The sequence below is a fragment of the Trichechus manatus genome, unplaced genomic scaffold (assembly GCF_000243295.1).
Source record: "Trichechus manatus latirostris isolate Lorelei unplaced genomic scaffold, TriManLat1.0 scaffold00212, whole genome shotgun sequence".
NCBI classification, from domain to species: Eukaryota; Metazoa; Chordata; class Mammalia; order Sirenia; family Trichechidae; genus Trichechus; species Trichechus manatus.
The window spans coordinates 2,745,643-2,755,406 of record NW_004444148.1 but is presented as its reverse complement, the minus strand read 5'-3'; the positions used below and the strand labels follow the sequence as shown (position 1 = coordinate 2,755,406).

General features: G+C 43.3%; 1 protein-coding gene across 3 annotated transcripts in view; it reads left to right on the top strand.

The window, feature by feature from the left end:
* Positions 1-6,295: 6,295 nt before the first annotated feature.
* HMGCS1 (3-hydroxy-3-methylglutaryl-CoA synthase 1) overlaps positions 6,296-9,764 on the top strand; it is a 32,561-nt gene continuing 29,092 nt past the window's right edge. For 2 of the 3 annotated variants that reach the window (XM_023742510.1, XM_004388447.3), the window contains exon 1: positions 6,296-6,407. The gene's annotated coding sequence lies outside the window, so the exon portion shown is untranslated. The remainder of the gene's footprint in view (positions 6,408-9,764) is intronic. The other variant, XM_023742509.1, reaches the window with a different exon arrangement.

Below are 9,764 nucleotides of genomic sequence, written 5' to 3'. Positions count from 1 at the left end.
CTATAACCCAGTAGTTTTTGAGCAAGGTGTTGTTCAGTTTCCATGTGTTTGATTTTTTTTCCTTGCTTTTTCTGTTGTTGATTTCTACTTTTATGGCTTTATGGTCAGAAAAGATGTTTTGTAATATTTCAATGCTTTGGATTCTGTTAAGGCTTGCTTTATGGCCTTATATGTGGTCTATCCTGGAGACTTTTCCATGTGCATTGGAAAAGAAAGTATACTTGGCTGCTGTTGGGTGGAGTGTTTGGCATATGTCTATGAGATCAAGTTTGTTGACTGTGACATTTAGATCTTCCATGACTTTATTGAGCTTCTTTCTGGATGTTCTGTCATTCACCAAAAGTGGTGTGTTGAAGCCTGCTACTATTATAGTGGAGCTGTCTATCTCTGTTTTCAATGCTGTTAGAGTTTATTTTGTGTATTTTGGAGCCCTGTTGTTGGGTGCTTAAATATTTATTATGGTTATGTCCTCCTGGTATATTGATCCTTTAATCATTATGTAGTGTCCTTCCTTATCCTTTGTGGTGGATTTTACTTTAAAGTCTAGTTTGTCAGAGATTATTATTGCCACTCCTGCTCTTTTTTGATTGTTTGCTTGATATATTTTTTTCCATCCTTTGAGTTTTAGTTTGTGTCTTTAAGTCTAAGGTGTGTCTCTTGTAGGCAGCATATAGACTGATCATGTTTTTTAATCCATTCTGCTACTCTCTGTCTATTTACTGGTGCATTTAGTCCATTTACATTCAGCATAATTATTGATAGATATGAGTTTAGTGCTATCATTTTGATGTATTTTTTTCTGTGTTGTTGACAGTTTCTTTGTTACACTTAATCTTCTGTGCTGCTTCATTTTTCTTTACATATTTTCTTTTCATCTTTTTCATTGTTGTTGATTTTGTATTTGCTGAGTCTTTATGTTTTTCTTGTTTTTTATTTTGATGTGTAGGATTGTTAGTTTCCTTTGTGGTTACCTTAATATCTACCCCTATTTTTCTAAGTTTAAAACAGTCTTTTATTTCTTTATACTGCCTTGACTTCATCTCCATGTGAAAGATCTATGACTACATTTTTTAGTCCCTCTTTTTTGTTTTAATGTTGTTATCTTTTACATATTGACATCTCTTTTTCCCTATTTTCATTGTTTTAGCTTTGATTTATTTTTGTGACTTCCCTATCTGGGTTGATATCTGGTTGCTGTGTCCTGTGTTCTAGTCTTGTGTTATTATCTGATGTTATTGATTTTCTAACCAGAGGACTCCCTTTAGTATTTCTTCTAATTTTGGTTTGGTGTTTGCAAATTCCCTAAACTTCTGTTCGTCTGGAAATGCCCTATTTTTGCCGTCATATTTGAGATTCAGTTTTGCTGGATATATAATTCTTGGCTGGCAATTTTTTCCCTTCAAGGCTTTATAGATACCATCCTATTGCCTTCTTGCCAACATGGTTTCTGCTGAGTAGTCCGAGCTTGTTCTTATTTACTCTCCTTTGCAGTTGTCTTTTGTTTATCTTTAGCCACTCTTAAATTCTCTCTTTATCTTTGGTTTTGGCAAGTTTGATTATAATATGTCTTGGTGACTTTCTTTTGGGATCTATCTTATGTGGGGTTTGATGAGCATCTTGGATAGATATCTTGTCATCTTTCATGATATCAGTACTGTTTTCTGCCAACAAAAATTCAACAATTCTCTCTGTATTTTCTGTTATCCTCCCCTGTTCTTGTACTCCAATCACTCGTAGTTTATTCCTTTTGATAGAGTCCCACATAATTCTTAGAGTTTCTTCATTTTTAAAAATTTTTTTTATCTGAGTTTTCCTCACATAAGTTGGTGTCAAGTGCTTTATCTTCAATCTCACTAATTCTGACTTCTATTGACTCAGTTCTTCTCCTATGACTTTCTACTGAGTCGTCTAATTCTGAAATCTTCTGGATTTCTGATTGCTGTGTCTCTGTGGATTCTTGCAGTCTATTAAATTTGTCATTATGCTCTTGAATAACCTTGTTAAGATCCTCTGTTGCTTTGTCTGTGTGTTCCTTAGGTTGTTCTGCATTTTAATTGATCTCTTTCCTGATATCTTGAAGAGTTCTGTATATTAATCTTTTGTATTCTATCTCTGGTAATTCCAAGAAATTCTCTTCTTCTGGAAAATTTCTTGATTCTTTATTTTGGGAGCTTTCTGAAGCCATCATGGTTTGCCTCTTTATGTGATTTGATATTGACTGTTGTCTCCGAGCCATCCATAAGTTATTATATTTATTTATTTAATGTTTGCTTACTGTGTCCTAGCTTCTTGTTTTGTTTTGTTTTGATATGCCCAAATAGGCTGCTCATTTGAGGCTCTAACGTCCTGTTACCAGGTGGTTAGAGGTGTTTCTAGGTGTATGAGCCCAGGAATCTGTTTACTTTTCTTGTACGAATTCAGCTCAGGTGTCCAGGTAGTCGGTCACCAAGTGTGTGGTGCATGTTCTTACCTAGCATCCTAGACAGGCATGGGTGATTGGTGTAGGCACAGGTATCTGGCTGCAGTAGGGGGTCATGTGCTGAGCAAGGCAGGAGGCTGACAGCTGCCCGTGAATGTCTGGGAGGAAAGCGTGTCCTTGTTCCCTACAGCACATAGGTGGGTGGGTTTTGCAGCCGGACTATGCGCACCCAATGCTGTTGGTTGTAAGGACTGGGGGGCACAACTTATTCTTGGACCCTGTTGCGGGTGGCTAGATGGCATGGGTGGAGCCACCAGTCCTCTGGCCCCTCATGCAGGTAGGTGAGGACCCTGCTTAATGGGCAGAGTAGTGTCAAATATCACAAACCTGCCACTTCACTATATAGCTGAAACAGTTGAAATTAGACTTCAGGTATATACCCTGTTGTACTGTGGTAAAGAGGGCCTACACTGTTGAAGTGGGCCCACCCAGATCTATGCAGGGGTGAATGGCAAAGTCCATGGACCCCTTATGCCTGTGCCTAGACAAAGGGTCTGTGCCTACCCTGAGTTCCTGACTTAGGGGAGCTGGCAGATAATTTTTTCCCTGTTTGTTTATTTGTTCCCTTTCCAAGGCCAGAAGAATGGCTCAGGGCACGTGACAGGTCTGACTTCCAGCCCAGGGGACTTGGCAATCGCTGAAGCCAGCCTGGCACCTGCTTCAGAGCAGGGAGGGTGGAGGTAAATGGGTGAGAGGTTTTTCCCAAAGGGAGTGTTTTTTGATCCACGTGGTAAGCCAGACACAAGTACTTATGTTTTGCCAACTGAGCACTCCTTTTCACTGGTTCTGGATGGCCGAGTAGACTCTCTGCTGCTGGGTATCTCCTGATGTGGAGAATGCCGCCAGAGTGTTGTTGCTTGCCTCAACGTGCACGCTAGCTGATCTGGCCTGAAGAGTGCCAGCTCCCACTGGGTCAGGTCTGGCAACTGCTTGCTGCTTCCAAACCGTCTCTCCCTCCCCCTGCCACTCATTCCAATTCCTCAACTTTGCCTTTAATGTGCAGGGTTCCTAGATTGTCATATATGATCGATTCACTTGTTTTTTTGGGTCTTTGTTGTAAGAGGGACCACAGGAAGTGTCTGACTACTCTGCCATCTTGGCCCCGCCTCCTCTTTTATAAATTCTTGACAAGATAATCAAGAAGAACAAAGTGGGACAGACATGGCTTTCAACTGCCCAGTGCAGTAGGTGAGATCCCAGCAGTGATCTACAGAGGCCTATGATTACTTTGTACATGTTCCAGCGTTCAGGCTTGCCTGTGTGCCCCAAACCCCGGGTGACTCATTTATAACCACACTGCATAATTTATGCAGTTTGTGGGCTGGATGCTCAGTAAACTCTCATTCCAAATGTTCACAAGTGAGTAGCAGAAATTACTATCAGGATCACTGTGTGGGGAGCACATCCTATTGAACTCACTCCTTTTCCTCCCAATGGTACAGAGAAAATATTGCACCCTACTTCATTAACACTGTTTTTACCTGAGAAACCCAGCACATTGGCTTCACTGTGCTTGTGTCAAATCATGATTCAAAAAACTTGCAGTCTCTTCCATTGTATCTGTATATTTTGCCCTCAATTTCATGGGCTTAGCTGATATTCGTGTAGCTAATATTTGCTCTGATATTTGTGTAGCCTGGTGCAATCTACTATTATGTTTCATAGAATCCCAGAGGCTTGTTTTTTAAAAAAATTCAATTAAGATGTTCTATTTTGTTGTCCATTGCTTGGCTTCCAGATATTCAATAACCATGCTCCTTTTGCTTAATTAAAGATTAATTTGATAAAAAACACAGCCTCTGCCTTGTGGGTGTTTCTGATTGTACAATAATTATCCTCATGACTATCTGGCTAATTATTTCCTATTGTGTACTCCTAGAGTTGAAATTACTTGCTCTCCCTTTCTAAGGGCAAAACCGTATCTTCTTTCTTGTGCTTGTCCTTACTGCCTTTCAACACTTCTAACCTGCCAAGAATTTTTAATTCCCCCCTCAAAATTGCTGGTGGTCACAAACAGGCAATGTGTCTCTTTCTCTTTTATCACTCAGTTACTTTATAAAGTTATCAAATGACATCAATTCTTGAACAGAATGAATGTCTTGGGCAATATTGCAGAGTGATAACCATTTTTTAGTAGCACCCTCCCCCAGGTAGCTTATGCCACCACTTCATAGTAGTTCCATTTCCAACACATTTCGCCACTTTTTTGCTACGAATGTCCCTTACTAGGTTAGCATCTGTACCAACCAGAAACCAATTGCCGTCGAGTTGATTCGAACTTGTGTGTCAGAGTAGAACTGTGCTGCATAGGGTTTTCAATGGCAGTGATCTTTCAGAAGTAGACTGCCAGGCCATTCTTCTGAAGTGCTTCTGGGTAGACTCAAACCACCAGGTTAGTAGCCAAATGCTTTACAGTTTGCGCCACCCAGGGACACTGTGGGTTTGCAACTATGGTGGATAATAAATTTCACATGACAGGAGTTGTCTGCTGCACACAATTATGACCCTTTTCATCAGCTTTGCTGGGTAGTAAAGAAACTGAGATGGGGAGGGATACAAACAACTCTGAACCTCTTATGGTCCCCCATCAAAGCTAGTATTATGGTTTCTCTAAGTGAAGAGAACACCAAGCAGAGACAGATTCTAATTTAAGGCCATAATTGGCTTCCTTTGGATTCCCTCAAATAACATTTCAGTAATTTCCTCTCCCTTAAATTTCTCCTATTTTCAGAAGGAGCTAGGCAGCCCTTGGGTTCCCTGGGTGGCGCAAATGGTTAAGCACTGGACTAGCAGCCAAAAGGTTTGAACCCACCTAGAGGTGCCTGGGAAGACAGGCCTGGCGATCTGCTTCTGAAAGGCCACAGTCTTGAAAACCCTGTAGAGCAGTTCTACTCTGCACACACGGGGCTGCCATAAGTCTGAATGGACTTGAGATCAATCAACAACAGGCAGTTCTTATCTATCCTATGGATTCCCTATGCTGAAAATTGTTCCATCCCTTTCTTTCAACGATTTTTTACTTAGCACCTACATGTCAAGCGGAAGATACAGTGCGGAACGGGTCAGACGGAGTCCCTTACCTCAGAGATCGTTACCTAGCAAAAATCCTGGAACGCAGGATCAACTTCCCTCCCTGCTCAGGCAAGCCTCCCACACCCTCCTCACTCCCAAACTATCTTGTTTTAGGTTTAGTTCCGGAAAACTGTCCTACTAACTGTCTTTTAAAAAGTCAAGGGAATTTTGAATATTATTTACAATATTTACAAATTCCATCGGGAGTATTCTGCTCCAACTTGTAATATAGGCGCACTTGGCTACTGTGAAAATTACAAAACGTTAAGACTGAATTCAAATCAAATGTTTCAGAACTCTTATAGGTGAAGCCTGGCTCTGGTTGCTAGGCAACCTGACAGACTCTCAAGCGGGTAACAACTCGCCTCCCACACTTGACCCATCTCTCCCCAGTGGTGGGACGCGGAGTCCCCATTGGCCTCCATCTCCTCTCGCTGAGCTTCAACTGGTCGGAGAAGCTTTCACTCCCTTCCCGTTGGCTCTCGCCGTCTCTCGCCGCCCTGTCATTGGCAGGCGGGCTCTCGGGCCACTGCACGTCACTCTCTCACCCCACTACATCAGCCCTCAGACTTTGTCCCCGCCTCTTCCCCCGCCCTTCCAGCCACGAGGGAAAACCCTAGCGAGTCCCCGCCTCTAGTTTCCTTCCTATTGGTAGAAGCCGGACTGGGGGGCGGACACTACCGGGCTACTCTGCTGGGCGCGATTGGCTGCTGGCGCCACTGTCCCGCCTCCCACCGACTCCCGGCGGTGCCGGGGTCCGGTGGCTCGGCGGCTATAAAGTGGCGGAGAGGAGGTGCCGCGTACTGTCCTTCCGCGGCTGGCTTCCTCTCCTCAGCTACCGTCCGGTTACGTTTGGGTGAGTGTCCTGCGCGGGGGAGGAGAGCTGGGCTGCCGCGGCGCCGCGGGCGGGGTGAGGGCTGGCGGAAGAGGTGTCCTTGACTAGGCCGGAAGGAGCTTGGGCTCCAGGTCAGGGCGGAGGTGTGGACCTGACCTGGGAGGACGCGGCGTGAGCGGGGCTCGTGTATGTCTTCCTTGTCAGGGAGCTGGGGCAGCCGTGGCGGGTCTGAGAAGGGGCCCAGAACACTGGTGTGGGCGGGTGAGTCGCGGAGCAGAGAAGGCAGAAGGGCGTTGAGGACCAGGTGCTGAAGTGACATGGTCAGCTAGGGAGGTGGCTGTGACCACCTTGAGGGGATTTGGAAGGGGCTGTCAGGAGAGGAGGAGCTGGTTGCCGGGGCGTTTTCGGAGCTCTGGGTCAGGGCTGGACGCAGGAGGATGGGGAAGATCGGGCTTAGATGGAGGTTTGTAGGTGGCCAGGGGGTGTGTCCTCACGATGCCATATAGAGAGAGTTGATGGAAGGAAGGGAAGTCGACAGCATATTTTTCTTCCCTGCTCTCAGGTGCAAAAAAGTATCACAATCGTGATTTAGACCTGGCTGGTATTGGGGCGGTTGACAGCTTCGTTCTGTGCTTGCTTTAAATCGCACAGATTCCTCCCTTCCACTTTCCCGCCTCCATATTTTTTACGTCCCGCCTTTTTTAAAAATAGGTTCCTCCGGTCTGAAATCCCTCATCTCCCTCCTGCTAATTAAGCTTCAGCATCAGCCTGATGTGAGATATAATGATGTAATGAGCAGACACCCACAGGGTCCTCAGGCACATAATACGTTTTGGGTTAAGCCAAGTATATAGAGGAGTCTTTGAAAACAGGATCCCAGCCTCGACCAGTGATAGCGAAAGGGATTACTCGGACACACCCTGTTGAAGGATTTGGGAACCAGGTGATAGGAGGAGGAGGAGGGCCCTGCTGGTCACATTTGCCCTGTGGCTTTGGCCTTCAGGCATCACTGACATCTTTCACTGCTCCTTTCTCTGTAGCCCCTCCCTCCTGCTGATGCTCTTAACAGCCTGCTACAGTAGGGTGGTGTGTTCTGGCTACTGCTTTAAAGAACTAACATGTGCTCTATTTCAGGGATGAATCATGAAAAACAATGGCAAGATAAATGACAAAATTAAGATGACTGGAAGTGCTTCTCTAGTTGACAGATTTTGCCTTCTGAGATTGGTTTTAGACTTTTATTGCACAGTCTATTCGAAGGAAGGCAGATTGAAAAGTCCTTAGCATGTACCTGTGCCAAATGTTTCTTTGCAGCTTGAGACATTTCAGTAGTTTGTGCTCTTTCTTTGATCAAACCCTTTTAAAAAAAAAAATTCATTTTTGTTGTTGTTGAGAATATACACAGCAGAACAAACACCAAATCAACAATTTCTAAATGTATAATTCAGTGACACTGATTACATTCTTCAAGTTGTGTAACCATTTTCACCCTCCTTTTCTGAAATATTCCTCCCCCATTAACATAAACTCACTGTCCCCTAAGTTTCCTGTCTACTCTTTTGAGTTGCTGTTGTCAATTTGATCCTGTATAGATAGTTCTTTAAAAGAGCACAATGCTCAAGGCAGATATTCATTACTAATTAAACTATTATTTGTTTTTAAGAAGATTTCAGGAGATATTTTTAAGACTTAAAGATTTTTTTTTTTAAATTGTACTTTAGATGAAGGTTTACAGAACAAACTAGCTTCTCTTTTAACAGTACACATACTGTTTTATGACATTGGTTAACAACCCCACAACATGTCAACACTCTCCCTTCTTGACCCTGGGTTCCCTATTACCAGCTTTCCTGGCCCCTCCTGCCTTCTAGTCCTTCCCCCTGGGCTGGTGTGCCCCTTTAGTCTCCTTTTGTTTTATGAGCCCATCTAATCTCTGGATGAAAGCTGACCCTGAGGAGTGACCTCACAACTGAGCTAAAAGGGTGTCCGGGGGCCATATTCTTGGGGACTTTCCAGTCTCTGTCAAGCCAGTAAGTCTGGTCTTTTTTTTTGTGAGTTAGAGTTTTGTTCTACATTTTTCTCCAGCTCTGTCCGGGCCCTCTGTTGTGATCCCTGTCAAAGCAGTCAGAAGTGGTAGCTGGACACCATCTCGTTGTACTGAACTCAGCCTGGTGGAGGCCGTGGTAGTTATGGTCCATTAGTCCTTTGGACTATAGTTTTCTTCATTCTCCCTTGCTCCCGAAGGGGTGAGATCAGTGGAGTATCTTAGATGGCTGTTCACAGGTTTTTAAGACTCCAGTCACTACTCACCAAAGTAGAATGTAGAACATTTTCTTTATAAACTATGTTATACCAATTGAGCTAGATGTTCCCTGAGACTGTGGTCCCCACAGCCCTCAACCCAGCAATTGAGTCCCTCAGGGAGTTCGAATGTATCTATGGAGCCTCCATGACCTTGCCTTGTACAAGTTGTGCTGGCTTTCCCAGAATTGTGTACTGTCTTACCCTTCACCAAAGTTACCACTTATCTATTGTCTTTAGTGTTTTTCCATACCCACCCCTCCCCTCCCTCTTAACCATCAAAAATTGTTTCTTTTTTTGTGTAAACCTTTTCATGAGTTTTTACAGTAATGGTCTCATACAATATTTGTCGTTTCGTGATTAACTTATTTCATTCAGCATAATGCCCGCCAGATTCATCCATGTTATGAGATGCTTCGCAGATTCATCATTGTTCTTTATCCTTGTGTAATACTCCATTGTGTGTGTGTACCATAGTTTAGCCATTCATCTGCTGATGGCATCTAGATTGTTTCCATCTTTTTGCTATTGTGAACAGTGCTGCAGTGAACATGGGTATGCATATGTATTCGTGTGACAACTCTTAGTTCTCTAGGATATATTCCTAGGAATAGGATTGCTGGATCAATGGTATTTCTATTTCTAGCTTTTTAAGGAAGCACCATATCGTTTTCTAAAGTGGTTGTACCATTTTGCATTCCCACCAGCAGTGCATAAGAGTTCTGATCTCTCCCCACAGCCTCTCCAGAATTTGTTACTTTCTGTTTTTTTTTTTTTTTAATTCGTGTCAGTAATGCTGGGGTGAGATGGTATCTCATTGTGGTTTTTTTAATTTTTATTTATTTTTATCTTTTTTTAATTGTACTTCAGGTGAAGGCTTACAGAACGAATAGTTTCTCATGAAACAGTAGTACACATGTTGTTTTATGACATTGGCTAACAAGCCCACAACGTATCAACCCTCTACCTTCTCAACCTTTTTTTTTTGGTGAAAATACACATAGCCAAAGATACACCATTTCAAAAATTTCTACATGCACAGTTCAGTGACATTGACTACGCTCTTCCACTTGTGCT